General features: G+C 51.5%; 1 protein-coding gene and 2 long non-coding RNA genes across 6 annotated transcripts in view; 1 reads left to right on the plus strand and 2 right to left on the minus strand.

Moving 5' to 3' along the window:
- CSMD1 (CUB and Sushi multiple domains 1) overlaps window positions 1-13,394 on the minus strand; it is a gene marked incomplete at its 5' end in the record, with an annotated part of 650,642 nt that overhangs the window by 424,893 nt on the left and 212,355 nt on the right. The gene's annotated exons all lie outside the window — the stretch shown is intronic.
- LOC106723797 lies at window positions 2,584-5,176 on the plus strand. Of its 3 annotated transcripts, XR_001359514.1 has the most exons (3): window positions 2,584-3,880; window positions 4,072-4,435; window positions 4,508-5,176. It is a non-coding gene; the product is annotated as an uncharacterized LOC106723797 (long non-coding RNA). The 3 variants fall into 3 exon arrangements; XR_001359513.1 differs by lacking the exon at window positions 2,584-3,880 and having other exon boundaries at window positions 3,952-4,435; XR_001359515.1 differs by lacking the exon at window positions 2,584-3,880 and having other exon boundaries at window positions 3,952-4,397.
- On the minus strand, window positions 4,737-5,652 carry LOC102259560. Of its 2 annotated transcripts, none has more exons than XR_001359516.1 (2): window positions 5,290-5,652; window positions 4,737-5,153 (listed from the first exon to the last, which is right to left on the minus strand). It is a non-coding gene; the product is annotated as an uncharacterized LOC102259560 (long non-coding RNA). The 2 variants fall into 2 exon arrangements; XR_001359517.1 differs by having other exon boundaries at window positions 4,737-5,156.

Here is a 13,394-nt window from a genome sequence, read left to right on the forward strand (position 1 = left end):
CAGCACCAGCACCAGCACCAGCACCAGCACCAGCACCAGCACCAGCACCCCAGGCCCAGGCGCTCTTAGAGCCGTGGAAGCCGCGGCTGGGGTGTCTGCAGGGCCGGCAGGGCCACACTGTGCCGGGCAGCCCGTCTCCTGGAGAAAGTGAGAAGCCACCGGAGTCCAGTGTGGACCAGCGCTGACCAGACCCCGGTCCTGAGCGGGGCGCCTGGTGGTCAGAGCAGAAGACGGTGGAAAGACTGTGACTGTGGACAGGAGCCACGGCGGCCGAGCCGGACTGGGCAGGAGAGTGCGGCTGAGCTTAGCTCCGAGCCTGTGTTTGTCTTGCTTGACCTTTTCAGCTGACGGCCAGGGCTTAAGCTCCAACGCGCCGCAGAGATGAATCTCTAGGTTTAAACCTGTGCAACCGTATTGGGTAAATAAGGCCCTAAACTTTAATTTTCTTCAGCAAAACAGCAGGGCGGCTGACAACGTAAAACGGAATAATGTGAGTGGTCTACCTACCCCTCTCCCATCTCCAAGTCCATGCTGGTGACCTTTAACCCCAGGTTTATTAATGTCTAACTGGCAAACAGAAAACTGCTTGTGTGTAACCCGTGCAATCCGATGGGTACGGACATATGTGTGTGCCGGTGACGCCAGGACCCCCACCAGATAGCAGACACACCCACCACCTCCCAGTGTCCTTGTGTCCATTGTGTGTCTGTGTGCCTGTGTGTGTGCGTGCGTGTGTGTGCGCGCACGCATGTGTGTGCCTGGGTGCGTGTGTGTGCATGTGTGTGTGTGTGGTAGAAACACTTAACATGTGATCTAGTTTCCAAAAATGTTTACACGGCACAGTATTGAGTAAAGGGTGCAGGTTTTACAGAAAACTCCAGAGTTTATTCTCTTGCATCACGGACAACAGCTAGTCCTTCCCCATACCGCCCCTCCCCCCCGCCCCGGCAGCCACCATCCTGCTCCCGGCTTCCAGAGAAGGACAGCTGTGGAAACGTCCTGTGAACCGTCACGTAGGACTGGTCCCTCTGTCACTGGCTTATTTCCCTCAGCAGATGTCCCACAGCGTCCCCCGTGTCCCCAGGGCAGGGCGGCCTCCTCTAAGGCTGGGTACCCCCCCACTGCAGGGCTCAGCACTTCCTCTGTCCGCGCACTCGGATGGGTGGCCGGGTGTTCCACGTCCGGGCTGCTGTGGAAGAGGCTGCAGGACTGTGGGGTGCGGGCAGCTCGCCGGGTCCCCGATGCTTTTCCTCCGGATCAACTCCCAGGAGCGGGGCTGTGGCCACGGCTGGTGCTGCTGTGACTGCTTCCAGGGACCTCCGTGAGGGTTTCCGCAGCGACCCTCTGTCTTACGTTCCCACCGACACTGCCCCGGGTGCCAGGGTCTCTGGATGCTCCCTCCCATCCTGCTATTCGGGACGGGCCGTCCAACAGGGATGAGGCGGCCTCTGTGGGCTGGATGCTGCTTCTCCTGACATTTAGAGCAGACGTTGGGGGGGGGAGGGGGTTCTGCAGGAACCGGCTGAGCTCCTCCATGTGGCGGAGCTCTGGGGGAATGTGTGCGGGGCTCTCTCCTGGCCTCGCTGGATGGGGGATGGCTCTTGCTGCTTGGAGCCGGGACACTGTTCCATGCAGAATCAGGCAGTGGGACTGGAACCTACGAGGATGCTGCTGTGTCAGGGGCTGCCCAGGAACTGTCTAGAAAGGGCCTTATACGTCCTTTGTTAATTGATTTCTTTAAACAAATACTATCGGCAATATAAACCATCAGCCACTTGTGCTGTTAACGTGCTTTTTTAAAGAATTTGAAGAGCCTCAAAGAGCACAGGGTGGCCCTGGTCTAGCTCACGGCTCTCTCTTGCTTGGGGAGAAGAGGTGAGTCGCCCGCACGTAACTGCTCAGCTGCCGGGCCAGTCCTTCCGCACACAGACCTGGGCCGTCACTTAACTCACCTCAGAGGCAGAGTGGAAAGCATGCGGCCCAGAGCCATCGAGAAGGAGGGATGCTCACGGAGAGAGGACCCTGGGGGCCTGACCGCAAAGAGGCCTCGCTGAACGTCTCCGGGTGAAGCTGCCACGCTGTCACCAGGCAAACCTGCCGCAGAATCATGGCATTCCGGCCCGATGAGTCACTGCTCCCCTTCCTCTCGCCGCCTGCGTTTGGTGATAATTCTGGCTAATAAGTGTGGAGTGAAACGGGCTCTAGTGTCGCGGTTGCCTGCGGTGACTCAAAGGCTGGAACCCAGGCTCTGGAGACGCTGCAGTGACACACGGCCACAGATGAAAGGGACAGCGTGCTGCCGTGATCTGTAAGCTGTGCGCGAGCCTCTCCAAGTTCAAAGACGCAGAGAGGGAGCTGGACGGACCCAGAGGAGGAAACGTGTGATCAGTGAGAGAGGCTTGGTCAGTCCAGGTGGCGTTGCTTTCTTTCTTTTTTTTTTTAGCAGTTGCCCAATTTAATACATTTTTATTGATGTTGGAGAGGAAGGGAGGGGAGGGAGAGGGAGGGAGAGGTAGAAACATCCATGATGAGAGAGAATCACTGATCGGCTGCCTCCCGCATGCCCCCTACTGGGATCGAGCCTGCAACCCGGGCATGTGCCCTGACTGGGAATCCACTGGCAACCTTTCCGCGCACAGGACGATGCTCAGCACTGAGCCCCGCGGGCCAGGGTGAATATTTTAAATCACCAACGGCCCCGACAGCAGAGACTTGTTAAGTAAAAGGAGCAGCAAGAAGAGGGAAAGCACTTTGTCCTTTTCCTCTTTGAACTTGCCCGACAGAAACACGGAAATGCCCAAGTTTTACAGGAACGGACTGCAAGTGCGGTCAGAATGGGAGGTGTGAGCAGAGCGACAGCCTTTCCTGTTGCCTCTGCCTCCCTCCGCCTCTCTCTCGCTCTCTCTCTCACTCGCAGTTTGGTGAAGGGCAGGAGTTGAGCACTGGTCAGCTACGGGGCTTTTTCACCACTTGGAACACTTTGCAAGCAGCGTGTGAGCTTCGCTCGAGGACACAGGCAGCTGAGGAATCATGCCTGGGAACTACGCTGACATAGCCGAGTTGCGTTGTAGTCCCTGCTATAGGAGGCTATTTTTCAAGTTCACACACGGACAGACCCTCAACTACCCCTGAGCCAGAGGAATCACATGGCCACTCTTTGAACTCAGACATTATTCCAAAGCTTACGAGGTTGTAGGAACACAGGGCTCATTGAGATAGTTCCTGTTTGGGACGCTAAGAAAAGCCCAGCCTCCTCCAGTGGCCTGGGTCTCATTTACCCCAAATCATGACCCATGCAGCCCAGTGCATCCGATCCCACCTTGTCTCAGCACGTCCACTGAACGCGTTCACTGAAAGGTATTTGCGCATTTGCATACCCTTCCAAGGTGATTTGCATAGCTTTCTAATATTCTAATTTGAATATTAACGATGACAACATTAATAAGAACGTTAAATGGAATCTCTCAGCGATGCATTTGTGTTACAGCTTCGATGGGGACGTAGCCTCCTCTAAGTAACCTCTACGCTTATTCCCAATTTCCTCCCAAGAAATCTCCTGCTTCATCGCTTGGCGGTGATGGATCCCTGATGTTATCAAATCGGACAAAACGCATTATGACCACGAAAGTGCAGGCGTGTCACCAAGCGGGGCCTAATCTAGGAGCTGATTAAATAAATGCTTCCAGACCCTGTGCAACCTCGGAGCAAAGACAGTTAATTCTGTGGCTCCTACTGACTGACCCTCAGGTAATTAAAACCGGCAAGTACTGCGGCGCGATGAGTCCTGGAGACCTCGGGGACAGGCAGAGACCACAGAGACAGGCAGAGACCACAGGGAGAAGCACAGACCACATTACACAGGCGGAGACCATGGGGACAGGTGGAGGCCACAGGGACAGGTGGAGACCACGGGGACAGAGTTAATTCTGTGGCTCCTACTGACTGACCCTCAGGTAATTAAAACCAACCGGCAAGTACTGCGGCACGATGAGTCCTGGAGACCTCGGGGACAGGCAGAGACCACAGGGACAGGCGGAGACCACAGGGAGAAGCACAGACCACATTACACAGGCGGAGACCATGGGGACAGGAGGAGACCACAGAGACAGGCGGAGACCACGGGGACAGGCAGAGACCTCGGGGACAGGCACAGACCACAGGGATAGGTGGAGACCACAGTGAGAAGCACAGACCACATTACACAGGTGGAGACCATGGGGACAGGTGGAGGCCACAGGGACAGGCAGAAACCTCAGGGACAGGAGGAGACCTCGGGGACAGGTGGAGACCACAGGGAGAAGGCGGAGACCACAGGGAGAAGCACAGACCACATTACACAGGCGGAGACCATGGGGACAGGTGGAGGCCACAGGGACAGGTGGAGACCACGGGGACAGGTGGAGACCACAGAGACAGGTGGAGACCACGGGGACAGGTGGAGACCGGGGACAGGCAGAGATCATGGGGACAGGCGGAGACCGGGGACAGGCAGAGATCATGGGGACAGGCGGAGACCACGGGGACAGGCGGAGACCACGGGGACAGGCGGAGACCACGGGGACAGGCGGAGACCACGGGGACAGGCGGAGACCACGGGGACAGGCGGAGACCACGGGGACAGGCGGAGACCATGGGGACAGGTGGAGACCACGGGGAGAGGCACAGACCACAGAGACAGGTGGAGACCATGGGGACAGGCGGAGACCTCGGGGACAGGTACTGTCCTCTCTGCTTTGAAACTTAGTGCGATTATAAACTTTTAAAGAGAGAAACTCATAATTTTTAAGAATCATCCCCCAGATGTTGTGTTGTGTAGATTAAAAAGTTGTTCTGATAACAGTTTTCTATTTCCCAGCCAACCCTCTGAATCTGTTAATTTCTAAAGATTGCCAACGTTTTTCTTTGCGGAAGAGAGGTTCCAATTAGCACAGGAACAACATGTCCTCCCCTTTCTAAGGTGACTGTACAAGCTGTATCGTGCACCTCGCATCTCGGTGTATTTCATGGTAAAAATGTCTTGAAAACCGGCTTTTAATAGATTTTTAAAAGTTTTGGAGAGATTGTAGGTGATGTCAGAGGGACACGCTCCCGAGTGACACAGCCGGTGGCTCACAGGACTTGGATTATCAAACTGTTTCCTCCAACATCGGCTGCTGCTTCCGAGGAAAAGCAATTTAGAAACAGAAGCAGGTTGGGGGGCTTAAGAGCATTTTAAGTGCCATGGGGTTGGGCTGCGTATCTTGTGGGATGCGTATGCCAGCCGCCTCGCCTCAAAGAGTTATAACTCACCTTTTCAATGGGATCTCTCGGCCAGAGGGGGTGGCTCTGGACTGGGCAATGGCCCCGGAGGACAGCAATTCCATCTGTGCACGCACCAGCCCTCAGCAGGGGCGGCCCACGTTTCCGGAAGCCCGAACCCCGGTCTCGATATCTCTGTGGGGGACTGAACACTGTACTCAGGATGAGCCCCTCCAATCCAGACACGGGGCCCATCCCAGCCTGAGGAGGAGAAGCCCAGCTGAACCGCAGAGAGCGGCAGGGGAGGCCCCCCACCACCTCATGTTTCCTGAAAACACAGGCCACGCAATCCTGTTATTGAAACAGAAAGAAACCCTGGCTCTGGGAGTCTGTTATTAAAATGCACAATTAACCAATTACCACGTCATTAGGATCCCTGCAAGCTCAGAGGAAGCCACTGCACTGGTCTTTGAAAGACAACCTGCCATTTCTGGCCTGATGACCTCCCCTCACGTGCATGGAAATCCCCAGGAAACAGCCTCCCCTACTCACAGCCCAGGATCACCCCAAAGGGCTTGTAGCATCAGCCCACGCACTTCCTGTGACGGTCCTGTCTGTCCCGGAGAAAATGGGATACTGTCCTTTGCTGGCGGGCGCACAAACTGCTTGCATTTCTGGGAAGAGAAATCACTAGGGCGTGGAAACATGGGTTGACCAGTGTCCCTGCGTTTTCATTAATGTTTCATGAATGTTTTTATTGATTCAGAGAGGAGGGGGGAGGGAGACAGAATCATCGATCGGCTGCCTCCTGCACACCCCGCACTGGGGATCAAGCACGCAACTCGCGCCTGTGCCCTGACCGGGAATCAGACTGTGACCTCCTGGCTCACAGGTGGGAATGAGAGGCTGTGGGGAAAGGTGAAGCTGTCCTTGGGGGGACAGCCTGGCCAGGGGGTCACCCTCCCGGGGCAAAGGCAAGACCAGGGAGCTGGGGGTGAGGCTCTGGACTCTGGACTCAGAGCCCGGGTCACAGACTCTCCAGGCCTCACTCCAGCCTCCTGTCGGGTCAGTAACTAGATGCCGTGGTCGGTGGGTAGTTAGGTGACGTCCCCTCTGGTCATTAGATTCAGTATCTACCTGCTCCTGGACGAAGTCAGAGTAAGTCACTGCATTAATCTGCTGCCAGGCTAAGTTATTTCTGGCAGTTAGAACTAGGTGGATAAAATATCTGGTGTTTAATAGTGAAAGCGTTTTGTTAGGTGCTTCCTCTCATAATTAAGCTTCAATTTCCCCATCTCTGAAAGGGTGTAATCACATGACCGATCCCATGGGACGGGCGGGTATAATGCTCCGGAGAGCGGCAGTTTTCACCGTGTTTTATACGTCACAGTCAGAGGAGGGGACGTAGGTGGGTCCCATGGAATCTACTGGTGACAGATTAGGGAGGCGGGACAAAGCCAAGCCGGGAAACCTCTGGGATTGGATAAGAAGTAGAATGATAGACACATGCTTCTTTCACTAGGTGGGTGCAGGACAGTTAACAGTCAGCACTTAACTCGATGACAGTGAGGGGTGTGTGGTCTCTGCAGGGGCCTGCGCTTTGAGGGCCTGGGAAGGGAAAAGGGACATTTCTTGGACGTTCCCACATTGTGTTATCATAGATGCAAAAGACAACAGGCAGCTGGGTGAGGGTAAAGGTGGGCCTTTGTCAGGGAAGATACCGGCCTGGGACCTGACCACCCACCACAACCGCTTTTAGTTTAAACAGTTTTAGTTCAGACCATCCTGTGGTTCCCGTAGACCTGAGTGTGCACGGCTGCCATGAGGCTTCCCCTGGCCGTCAGGTGAGCGGGGGCCCTTCCCGTCCGCACAGCGCTCCCGAGAACACGGTGCCTCCCCCTCGAGACGGTGTTCTGGGGACAACGTCCTCCGGGATGCTGGCGTCCTGGGGGCACCCGTGGCCAGTACAGCCCCGGCCCCTCCCTGGCAGTTACCATGCCGTCTCCAGGATCCCAGCGCCCCAATGCTCGCTGCCCCGTGGGGCTGCCCACCCCTCCGACCGGGAGACAGCTCTCCAGCCCGAGGAGGGACCCCCAGGAGAATGGCTACAGCTCGGCACAGAGGCGGGGAACGTGCCCTCCTCAGCCCTCCCAACCGGCACCTCTAACGTGATCGTCTTTCCCGACCCGTATCGCCACCAGGAACATAACCTGCCCATAACAAACCCAGATGCATACACATATATAACATCATTCCTTATCATCCGATGCTCTCGATGGTCGGATACTAAGGATTACGTGACCAAACTTATTTTCTTTGTTTCTTGTCTGCTATGAAATTCAAAGTTCAATGTGATGGTCAATTGCAATAAATATTTTACAGGAACCTCAACCTAATAAAGGCCACATAGGACAAACCCTCAGCTAATAAATATTATACCCAATGGTGAAACACCAAAACCATGTCCTCTAAGATCAGGAACAAGACAAGGATGACTGCTCTCACCACGCTTATCAACAGAGTGCTGGGGGTCCTAGCCACAGCTATCAGGCAAGAGAAAGAAGTAAAAGGCGCCCAAACTGGGAAGGAAGAAGTAAAATTGTCACTTTTTTTGCAGGTGACACGATGCTTTATATGGAAATCCCTAAGGATTCCACTAAAAAACAATTAGAAACAATAAACAAATACAGTAAATTTGCAGGACACAAAATCAACATACAAACATCCCCTGCCTTCTTATATATGAACAACTAAAATTGCAGGAGAAGAAATGGAAAAAAGCAATTGCTTTGCAATGGCAACACAAATAATAAAATACCTAGGAGTAAACTTAACAAATAATGGAAGGACCTATACACTGAAAACTACAAAGTGTTATTAAAAGAGACTGAAAGAGACACAAAGAAATGGGAAGACATTCCATGTTCATGGCTTGGAAGAATCACATAGTTAAAATGGTCATATTACCCAAAGCAATCTATAGATTTAAAGTAATCTCCATAAAAATCCCAATGGCATTCTTTAAAGACACAGAACAACAACAACAAAAATCATCAGATTTAAATAGAACCAAAGACCCTGAAGAGCCAAAGAAATCCTGAGAACAAAGAACAAAGCTGGAGGTGCCACGCTCCCTGATACAAATTATACCACAAAGCGACAATAATCAAAACAGCATGGCATGGGCAGAAAAACAGGCACACAGACCAATGGAACAGCCCTGAGGGCCCAGAAAGAAACCACATGGAAATGGGCAAATAATTTTTGACAAAGTAACAAAAACACACAATGGAGAAAGGGAAGCCTCTTCAGTAAACGGTGCTGGGAAAACAGGAAAGCCACTGGGGAACGAATGGAGCAAGACCACTTTGTCCCCGTGAAGAAGTGAGCTCACCGCCTGGATCCAGCCTCCCTCCGCCTCACAAGGCTCACCCCCCCTTACCCTCTCCTTCCTGCCCCACCCCTCTCCCTTGGGCAACAGCCCTTCTGTGGTCTGACTGTCAGTTTACTGACTTGGTGCTTTCTGCTTTACATCCCACATCTGAGTGACCTTTAACTTCTCTAGACTTTGTTTCCTCATCGTTACAAAAGGAAATGATACAAAACTTCACATTAGAAAATGTCACCTCTCTCTCTCTCTCTCTCTCTCTCTCTCTCTCTTTTTTTTTCTATTTTCGAGTCTTTGGTAGCCCTTCCACAACTCGTTTCCCTCGGTCACATCAGCTCCTTGGTGAGGGCCGCATCGGGTAAGTGGGGGTGTGGGTTCTCAGAGGCCCTTCGCTGGCTCAATGGAGGAGGCAGAGCATCTCTGGCGGCTGCAGCAAAGGGAAGAAGGCCTCCCCCCTGCCCGACCCCCCCGCCTCGCACTGTCCTCCTGGGGAGTCTTGCAATTAGAAGGGAAGAAGCTCCCCAAGAGCTGGATCTGACCGCGTTTTGAAGTGTCACCGTTACAGCAGGGAGGTGACAACCTCGTAATTGCTTCGTCACCGATGGCTGAGGGTCACACGGTGGCTTGTGAGACCATCCCGCCCTCGGCAGGTCTGCGCTCCCCTCCTGGACTAAGCATCTGGCAACCTCCTCTGCCCAGTGCCTTCCCCACGGAGCCCAGCGAGTGGCCCACGGCCATGCCACACGGATGGTGGGCGCTTGGTGTGAGGCGGCCAATTTTACTAGAAAAACATGCATTTAAAATATAATACGAAGACATTTTGAAAATGCACCATGAAGCCTATTAATGAAACATATGAACAAACGCAGGTGCACACACATACATAACATCATTCCGTGCGGGTGGGATGTCATTATAAAAATCCGCACTGGCGCCCAGTCAGTGTGGCTCAGGGGTCGACCCAGGCACCAAGCGGTAGCTGGTTTGATTCCTGGTCAGGGCACGTGCCTGGGTTATGGGCTTGACCCCCAACAGGGAGGGTGCAGGAGGCAGCTGATCAATGTTTCTCTCTCATTAATGTTTCTTTCTCTCTCCCTATCCTTTCCTCTGTTTCTAAAAATCAATAAAAACATATTTTAAAAACAAACTGTTTGTAGGGGGCACTGTTTTTTGTGTTTTGTTTTTTATTGATTTCATAGAGGAAAGGGGGGTGGGGGAGAGAGAGAAACATCAAGGATGAGAGAGAATCACTGATTGAGAATGATTTCCCATTTTATTTCCCACCAGCCCTGTATGAAGAGGCTCCAGCTCTGCATCACTGTCCACACCTGCTGTCTGACGACAGCCCTAACCGCGGTAGGAAGTGCTATCTCGTTGTGGCTTTAAATTATTTCCCCGAATGACTGATGATGTTGAGCATATTTGCACGCTTATTGACCATTTGCATATTTTCTTAGGGAAAATAACTATTCATAGCCTTTGCTCAATGTTTAATCGTGCGGTTCTTTTGTTGTCCTATTGTAAGAATTCCGTATTCTGGATATTAGACCTTCGTTGGGTATGTCGTTGGCAAGTCCTTTCTCCCCTCCTGTGGACTGTCTTCTCATGTTCTTGGTGATACTGTGTGTAAGCACATTTCATCTCAATGAAAGTAACTATCCAATGGCCACTCGGGGCCTGAAGGTGGACAGGACTGGGTCTCTTTTAATTTTTGAATCTTTAGAGTTAAATTATATTTAACTGTATTATTTGTATATTTCACTATTTCCTTTAATTTGGCTTCCCATCGTCCCTTATTAAAGGAGAAGACTATCTTGATAAGGGACAAATTGTCCTCTAACAAACATACTCACTTATAACAAATGTCCCAGGAATGTGCAATGTTAGTCATTCATATCAGCATAAATGAGCAACATGAGCATCTGTTGGGAATTATTCAGTGGTCGCTCTTCCTCCTTACAGAGTAACCAAAGTGAGTCTTTATTTCAAACTCCTGAAAGGATGTCACAGGTATGAGGTTGAACCCTGTAGAAGTGACATGTTTGTAGGTCAAAAGCAAGTACGATGTTGCCAAATTCATAGGGTTCCCCTAACTTGTTTCATTGGTACCATCAGCTTAAGTGGAAAGACACTGCATGACTTTGATGACCAACATGTTACATGGAGTTGTCACCATTGACAACAGGTTTCCCTTCGTGGAGAAGGTCGGGAGGGTTGAGGACACGCTGGGGACCGTTGACACTGGTGAGGAATGTCGCTGATGTCTGACTCAGGGCATCTTGGGGAGGAAGGCGAGTTGAGGAAGGATGAGAAGTGAAGGGCTTCCTTGATGATTTCACCTTCAGAGGTAAAGTGTGTTGACAAGATGCTTCTCTCTGTAGAGATGTCTGACCTACATTTGGGGGTGACCGCCTTGAGCTGCAAGTGACAAACATCAGATCTGGGTGGGGTTTTGCTAGGTTTGCATTCAAGGAGTTAAACTCTTGGTAGGAGAAATAATTGAAATAATTATGGAATTTCTACACACTCATTTTGTAAATCAAGTATTTCCCATTATCTATGATAATAAAAGCATAATATGCTAATTAGACTGGACGTCCTTCTGGACGACCTTTGGATGAAGCTGGCAGCTGGAGGAAAGCCCAGGTCCTGGGTGCCAGAGGGAAGCCGGTGCTGGCAGCCGGGGGAAGGAAGGCCTACTCTTGCACGAATTTCGTGCATTGGGCCTCTAGTAGAATAAAATAGGTAAATGAGCCAATTGGTTACAGCCCGTTGAAGACAGGGGAGGCGTGTTGAATACTTATTTCATGACCATAACACACAAGACCCTGTGATGCACAGAGCAGCTGATTAAGCACTAGTTACCCAGTGATCCCACTTCTAGGAATATATCCCAAGAAACCAGAAACACCAATCAGAAAGGATATATGCATCCCTATGTTCATAGCAGCACAATTCACCATAGCTAAGATCTGGAAACAGCCCAAGTGCCCATCAGCAGATGAGAGGATTAAAAAACTGTGGTACATCTACACGATGGAATACTATGCTGCTGTAAAAAGGAAGGCATTCTTACCATTTGCAACAGCATGGATGGAACTGGAGAGCATTATGCTAAGTGAAATAAGCCAGTTGGAGAAAGATAAATATCACATGATCTCACTCATTTGTGGAATATAATGAACAACATAAACTGATGAACAAAAACAGATCCAGAGACAGAGAAGCATCGATCAGACCGTCAAACCTCAGAGGGAAGGCTGGGGGCGGGGTGGTGGTGGGTAAGAGATCAACCAAAGGACTTGTATGCATATGAGCATGACCAATGGACACAGACAGTGGGTGGTGAGGGCATGTGCTGTTGGCAGGAGCGGCCGGGGAGAAGCCAATGGGGGAAAGGAGGCATTTGTAATACTCTCAACTATGAAGAATTTAAGAAAAAAAGCTAGTTATCCATTTACTGATTTTCTGGTACCAGTTCAATTCAGTGCTTACTATTACAACACAGATATCGACTACCAGGTGATGCAGGAAACCACGTGGGTGGAATTGCATGATCACGGAGCATTTTATGAGTCGCCATTTACTAATTCAGTTTAAAGTTTGCCCAGGCACGTCCTACATCTTACACTCAGGACAGAAGAGGCAGCAGCTCTGGCCATGCACATGGGGGCGGGGGGCGGTTCCTGAGGAGAAGAGAATCGCGCCCCCAACCCACATTTTTCAGGCGTTAATGTGTGTACAACCCACAGCCGTCTGCAGGGACACTGTGACCACGGCAGGCGTGATGGGGCCTGGTTTTCCGCATTTTAACATGAGCCAGTCGGAGCCCATGACGTCCGCACGTGGTCCATGCTCACTGAGTAGCAAGTACCTGTCCATGTACATGACGAGCCCGGATGCTGGAGGGGGGAGACCTTTATCCAGGGGAGGGTGTGACAGGTCCCAGGGCAGGAGGGCAGGGACACTGAGGCAGGAAAGAAAGTGAAAACAAGGCCATCAGTGTGGGCAACATGCAGCCAGCCTGGACCAACAAGCCATTATCTCCCCAGCCCAGCGCACGGGCAAATGGCTAAAAACCTCCTGAGGAGAGAATGCAGAGGGGGAGGAGGAGGGGAGGGGGAAGTAGAAGGCACATATATTGCAATTATATATTTAAGTGTTTGCTTTCTAAAAGTGTATCTCCCTTGCTAGAATGTTAGCTTCATAAGGATAGGAACTTCTTGCACACCATTATATATCCTAAGTACCGAGGATGTAACAGTAAATCTTTCATTTATTCAGCAAATATATAATGAAGTAATTGTAAAGTCAATTGAAAGAAAGGCAAAATTAGAAGATGAAAGGAAAGAAAGGGAGGGGAGGGGAGGGGAGGGAAAAGGGCCGTTTTCCTCCCTCAGCAGAGAAGCCCTTGGCCTCGGGCTTGGCACGATCAGGTTGCAGGTGCTTCTCAGGAATTCTGGGAAGGCCGCCACCAAGTAGGCAGGGACCCGAGAATTCATCTGCACCTAAATGTTCATCGGGGGATTGTGGACCCCGAACCAGGAGGATGTGTGACCCAACTCGCTCTTCAGATTAGCTGAGCGCCCGACCCTGACCCTGACCCTGACCCTAACCTGACCCTGACCCTGACCCTAGGCTGTGCTTCCTAAGCCAATGGATAGACTTGCTTGCTTTGCTTTTTCAATAAGGGGCTCTAGTAAATTGGCTTTTCACTCAGTCTGGTTCTCCCCTAGAAATGCATCTGCATGAGAAGACAAGGATCGAG

This window comes from Myotis brandtii, unplaced genomic scaffold (genome assembly GCF_000412655.1).
Source record: "Myotis brandtii unplaced genomic scaffold, ASM41265v1 scaffold646, whole genome shotgun sequence".
In the NCBI taxonomy this organism is placed as follows: domain Eukaryota; kingdom Metazoa; phylum Chordata; class Mammalia; order Chiroptera; family Vespertilionidae; genus Myotis; species Myotis brandtii.